The sequence below is a fragment of the Enhydra lutris genome, unplaced genomic scaffold (assembly GCF_002288905.1).
Source record: "Enhydra lutris kenyoni isolate GAN:26980312 unplaced genomic scaffold, ASM228890v2 scaffoldscaffold19, whole genome shotgun sequence".
In the NCBI taxonomy this organism is placed as follows: domain Eukaryota; kingdom Metazoa; phylum Chordata; class Mammalia; order Carnivora; family Mustelidae; genus Enhydra; species Enhydra lutris.
In genome coordinates, this window is record NW_019154103.1 from 31,760,148 (window position 1) to 31,766,991 (window position 6,844).

The window sequence follows — 6,844 nt, forward strand, 5'->3', positions numbered from 1 at the left end:
TGTCCAAGAAACTCCATGTTGTGAAATCAGGGAACTGAAGACAGATGTTTAGTGGTATCAGTGGAACAAGATCAACCAGTTAGAAGCCTTTCAATCTCTTCCTTTTGCTACATTCTTCTTTTTTCTGTTTTTCCTCCTCCTCCTTCCCGTCCCCCCCTCCCTCCTTCCTTCTCTTCTTTTTCAGGAAAAACATGCTTATTGTCTGGAAATATATATTTAAAAATTCCTCACAAAAGATGTTATTCTCTCATTTCCCCATCTTCTTCCTCTTCTTCAACATCCCTGATACAAAGGACATGATTACATCTTATTAAAACTTCACCCAAATGTCCAGACAATGCTTCATCTATGTGTTCTTCTGTGTTTGCAACCTGCATGTTCATATAGCTATAGATACCAGGTCACTTTGTACTCCATTCCTCACTTGAATTTCACCATACTGGCTTTCCCATGAATCCCTGAGGAAAGGTTTGGGATCGAGGAACAAACTCATCTCAACTACAAGCAAATGTTGTGAGCCACTCACCACCAGCCCAGCTGTCGTCTGTCTCTCGAGACAGGAGTAGCTATAGCTGGGCACAAATCCTCGTTTTACTTTCTCATTTATCTGTATTAGTAAAGTTTTCTTCTTTGGACATGTCAGTGTTGCAAATGAAAAATATTTTACTGCTTTTTCCTATAAAAATTCCAATTTATTGAAACTACCTCTCCATTTCTAAGCTTGTATTTGACAGAGAATGCTCTGTGTTCATGAGAATCAGTTGCAGGAGTGATCTAGGTGGTGGTCTGAGAGCCAGGAAGGGGTAGTTTGGAGACACCATTCCACTGGTAACCTGTCCTCCTTGGGAGCTGCCAATGGCCTTCACTGCACCAGCACAAATTATTTTTGGATTCAACATTCTATTATTCACACTTAAACAAGAGACAATTGAATGAACATCTTGAAATTTTAAAAGAATTTCTTTTGCCATCTACCATCTAAACATGACAGACCAAATCTTCCAAAGAGTTTTCAACACCCACAGCCTGGCAACTAAGAGTAGGAAAAAAAACTCATGCACAATATACACTTTCAAAAAGTATTTTTAGTTTCTTCCATGAAGTGACATTTTCTTTTACTCTTCTTAAAAACATTTAACTGTCAGCAATGGTTCATGTCTGGTAAGTGCTATAATTCCTATGAACAATTTGCTTAGTTCTTCAAGACAATGGACAGCTTCGTTAATTTGTTTGCCCAAGTTACAGCAGGCTCAGAGCAATTTGGTGTGGTTGTGAAACAATGGAAGTTTACCAAGGGGAGTGGTAGAATCTGCTCTTCTAGAACAAATAGAGGCCAAGTCTTGATCTGGAATAGGATAGACTTAGATCTAGCCAAGTTCATATATTTGAGATATATTCGTGTCCTTGGTGGGGGAATGGCAGATCCAAAGTGGGTAATTTCAGGGTAGTTTTAAAAATGGATTACTTAGAATGGTCAGGGTAGTGTTTGGGGAACTAGTATGGAAATTCCCAGGGCTAGCAACAGCAGGGAGTCACCATACCTGGGCCTTAGATGGAACAGTTATAGAAATGCAGAAAAAGTAGCTATATAAAGAGAACCTCCTAGTCCAGACCTCACTCTCTTGCCCACCTTCCAGTCTCCTGCCACTGCGTCTCATTGGCCAAACCTTTCAGAAGTCAGATAACAAAGGGACACATTGATTTGGCCTCCTAGGGCAGAATGTAGAAGGGAGGACAATGGATTCCAGGGCAAAGAGAAGATATTAGTAGACGGAAATTGAGGGAGGCTAGGATAATCAAATGAATGCTCTTATTCGTCTCTTTGTTCATTCTTTCATTCATCAAACATACATTAGTTAAGCACCTTCTGTATGTGAAAGCACTTTGGAAAAGACAGGTGAAGGATGAGAAGTTGTCTCTTCTTTCATGGAGCTTTTATTTTTTATTGAATGTTCAAACAAGACATACCTATGTGGAATTTCATAAGACAAAAGCTCACTGAGAGTAATAGTATGGCAGAGAGTATCAGAGGTGGGGCAGTCAGTGTGGGTGCTGAGGGAAGGTAGGCTCCGGGGAAACATAAGAGGATTTTAACAGGGCTTTGTGGGACTCCAGGAAGAGTCTCAAAGCCTGTAGTCTTCACCTCAGTACCTCTATGGAGCAATGGACTGGACTGGCCTTGTGATTTCTCAATGAATTCTAGGACTACATAAAAACTAAATATATGTACCATTTTTTTTTAACTGAGTACTTACAATCAGTTATTTCACATGTAATATCTCACGGAAGCCCTACAATGAGATTGCTAAAATGAGTGTTATTTTTCATATTTTACATATGAAAATAAATGAAATTCCAAGAGGTGGAGTGACTTATCTAATGTCAGACACCTGGTGTTAGAGAAACTGGGATTCAAAGCCAGGCATTTCTGACATAAAATTCTAAGCTACTAATCTCTTTAAATAATGACAATAAGGAACTCAGCAGTGGTGCCTGCCTTGGGTATAAACATTGTCCTGGTAACACCCTTGTGTTTTCTCAGATAACTGGTAGTTAGAAATTTCTCCCTCTTTTAAGAAGCTGCTTGACTTATAATAGCTTGTGTTTTCAAAAGTGCTGCCTGAACTTAGTTACAGTACTGGCCTCTGAGGAAGTCTGAACGGAAGTGCTTTTGTTGTATCTTTCCTATGGAAAACCATCTAATGACTTCTCATTATGCTTGGAATTAATTCTTTGAACTATTTGGGCAAATGATCTGGCTTCTCCTACCTCTGATTTGATTTCTTACTATCCATCACTTACTCACTCTGCTCCAGCCACACTGGCTTTCTTTCTCATCTTTGAATAAGCTTTGCTCTTCTCACCATAGGTTATTTGCCCTAGGTGTTCTCTCTGTTTAGAATCTTCTCCCCACAAGTCTTCACAAACTGGCTCCTTTTGTTAGTCAGTCTCAACAGAAATGTCAGATTCTTTTTCTGACCATGTCGCATAATGCCCTCCTACTCAATCTATAGAACATCATCTTGTTTTATGATCACTGTAACATTCATCTTGTTGGTTTATTCACCCTCTGTCCACAAAAGGCTTGGAAACTTTCACTGCCTTATGCAATGCTAGATAACCCCATGTCTTGGATAGTGTCTGGATCCTTAAATCTTTGCAAATGAATGAATAAACTCATGGAGATGAGCCCTTGTTCAGAAAGAAAAGTAGTAACGGTATGGTATATTTATTCATTATTTAACATCACCTATCTCTCAGGTATTATTTCTATTTATATTTCAAGATGAGAAAAATAACATTTAGAGATGCTCAAGGTCACCCAAGCAATAGAGCAGGACTACACTCACCTTTTGACTCAAGCTCTATTGAGCTTTCAAAGCCACTACGCATGAGTTATGACCCCCAAGTATAGTCTGAAGTGAGGTCAACACTGATTTTTCTCTCATGTGTTAGTATAGAAGTGAATGTCTCCACCAGATGGAAGGTGTCACCTCTGGGTCCAGGTTACTCATTCTGGTTATTGCCATTTCCTCACCAGAATAAAGGGAGAAAGAGGGAAGGGAGGGCCACAGCTTCCTTGTGAAGATGTGATCTTCCTTGTGAAGATGCATCCCCTTCACCAGAGCTACAAGAAAAGCTGATGGATGTAACAGTTGGTTTGGAGAGTGTGTGCCCAATCAAAATTTGACAAATTCTATTACTAAAAGGAAGAAAGGGAGACTAGATGTGAAGGATAGTAGACAAACTGTTAGGTCTAATAACAACAACTCTAAGTAAAGATTAGTATTATTTTCATTTTATATATGGAGAAATTGGGGCTCAAGGAGATTAAAGATCACATCATTAGTCAGGAAGAGGGCAGAACTCATGACAAGATTCCATTTCAGTCCCCCATTTCTTCACTATCATCTCTCTCTCTCTGTCTCTCACACACAAACAGACACACACACACACACACACACACACACACACACACAGCACGGCTCAGTGTTCTGTGCTTAGATGGAATTTACTCCATTTTCATCTTTGGAATCTCATTTCAGCCTTATTCTATTAAGGAAAATTTAACCAACAAGACAAGGAAGTAAGTAGAGGTGAGGGTCCTGAGGGCTAGACCTGGTCTGACCATCTACAGCAGAGCTTGCCTTCTCCTGGGTACAGTGGGTGCCTGGGGAAGCTGCCTCCAGGATAAGTGTGTTCTGATAAGTCAGAACCTGGATCTTTGTTGGAGAGGTTTGTAAATAATGAGTCACGAGTCCCTGGTTTCTGAGCAACAAGAACAAACAGGCCCTTAGTAGGTATGGTGGGCGCATGTTTCGTGTACTGGGATAATCCTTGTTTACAGCTGTTGTCCCAGTGCACTTATTAAAAGTGTCCCCCTCAAAATTGCCCTAGTTCAAATGATGAATTATATGGTCACCCTATTAATAGCCCTATGTTCCCATTGTTATTCAGCCTTAAAAATATTGGGGCAAAGACTACATAGACGTTGGACAGCTAACTAAGCAGAAAAGGTGCCGAAATAAGAGTCCCCGAATTTAACTGCCATTGTAAAGTCCTAGTAAGAAACTGATCGGCTGTCTAAATTAACCGTAATTCCATTCCTCTGGATAAGCCAAAATAATCTAATTATAAAGGTTAATTTTATAATTCATTCTTAGATTACCAAAAGGAGTAAAAATGTCTTGGATGGTGTTTTATGCTGCAGTAGCATTAATGATTAAAATGTCTGGGCACAGAAGCATGTATAGTTACAAATTATTCAAACCACATAAGACTTTATAAAGTTCCATCTATGAGAAGCATTCAATAAATAACCCAGAATTCATCTATTTCATGTCTATGCCCTTTGGTTTCAATGACATTCTCAATTTTCCAAAACAATATTGAGTTACACTGCACATGGAGTTTCAGAAAAGTTCTTCCCAGTTAATCAAAATTTACTCAATTTGTAGCACAACAATTTTATTGCCCAGAGGTCGTTATTGACACTCTGTATCTATGAACCTGGTTGAAAAAATCCTAGAGGGAGACTTGCAAAATGATAGTCCTCAAGTAACTTTTTTTTTTGGGAGGGATCAGAAGAATGAAATTAAAGATCAACACATAAAAGAAGTTTCTGCTTCTTGAAGTTAGAATGAAGTAAAGGACATACTCATTATCTAAGAATAATGGGCAAAAGAAAAAAACAGTAATCTAAAGTGAGCTCACTTAAAACAGAGAAAAAATTGTACAGTAAGTGAAAAGAAGTTTTCATGGCATTCAAGAAATTAAAACCTGCAGATTTTTGGTGTAACTTTCCATCAAAACCGTACTTCAGCATGTACCATATTTCATTTGATCTTTAAGTGACCATAAAGAGGATTTCTCAATAAAAATGTGTGAGGGCTTCATGGGTCTCCTCATGGAGAGGAGACATGGAGTCTCCTCCACACATTCATATCCAAATATTCTTAGCTACACAGTCTCCATGTCCTTCTCTCCTCTCAGCTGTCAATAAGTCTAACTATACCAGGGCCTCATTTCTCAAAGTCTTATCTTAGCTTGTGTGATTTAAGCAGTTTTCTAACATCACCTCCATCAACTTCACCTAACATCAACTTCTAACATCACTTCCATCAACTTCATGAAATCCCTATCTTTGGTAAGATTTGCCTTTTCTCTTTGCAATCAATGTGTACTGTATTAACAATGAATTGCTGTTTATTCTAAACAACAAATGATCCTGGAATCCAGTCAAAAAAGACATTGATGTGCTGGGAATCAACACTACATGGAGAAGAATATTTGAAAGGGAATAACTTTATGACTCTTTGGTTCATAGACAGTATCTTCCTTTGAAGGCCCCCATGGCAACTATATAGGAGCAGGGTCTTAGGTAATAATCCCAGGCAGCCAGGACTCCCCGACTTTAGGTTTGAGCCCCAACTCAATCAACTTGATCTGTGGTCTTGAGGTGGCCACTTCATCTCAATAATCTTACAAGCCTAAAACACCCAGATTCTTTTTCTGGGATCTAAGAAGTTCTGCATATATTTTTTAATGTGCATGCTCTCAGGGAGTGTGCTCATGTTCCTTTCAATTCTCATTAAGAATCTAAACCAGTAATCATGAAGTATCTCACATGATCTCTAAAGCTGCTTCCAGCTTTCACATTCTCTGATTTCTGATTTTCCCTGGGTAAAACTATCTATAGGGAATGAAAGTGGAAGCTTGGATAAGGCCACGGGGGGGGGGGGGGGGAATCTGTAAATGGTTACCAGTAATTAGTGCCGAAATATACGTAGGTAATCCATCAATTCTACCCAATGATCCACCTCCCAGCAAACCCTGGAAGCTTGTTTGGAGAAACTAAATTAAAGATTTTCAAGTTTGTTGTTTCAGAGAAGGCAAAATGTTATAGAAAAGATTTAATGATGTATGTGCAAATTGTTAAGGAAATATTGGACACTCAGTTCAATCTGAGGATTTGAAACATCACTAAATAATTACCAACCTATTTTAGTAATTAATTATGACTAAGATCATTGCAAATATCAGAGCTGGAAAGATAGAAAATGACACATACTATCTGATGTGGGCAGAGCAAATAGGGTTTCTGAAAGCTGTAGTAATTGGTCCTTTAATACAGCTATTCTAAATCTTGACATCATCATAGCTATAACTTTATTAAATATCAAATTTACCTTCTGAACTTTAAAGAGACCTCAATATGATATTTTTGTAACAACAAATAGAAAAGAAAAATAGGGAAATTGCTTTGATGACATCAGTTCCACTTTTAGGACTCTTTAGAATCTTCTTCATTGGATTAAAAAAATCTGAGTCTCATTTATTTACT

General features: G+C 38.4%; 1 pseudogene; it reads right to left on the reverse strand.

Annotated features, from left to right (window-relative positions):
- Positions 1-239: 239 nt before the first annotated feature.
- On the reverse strand, positions 240-493 carry LOC111148437 (annotated as a pseudogene).
- Positions 494-6,844: the final 6,351 nt, after the last annotated feature.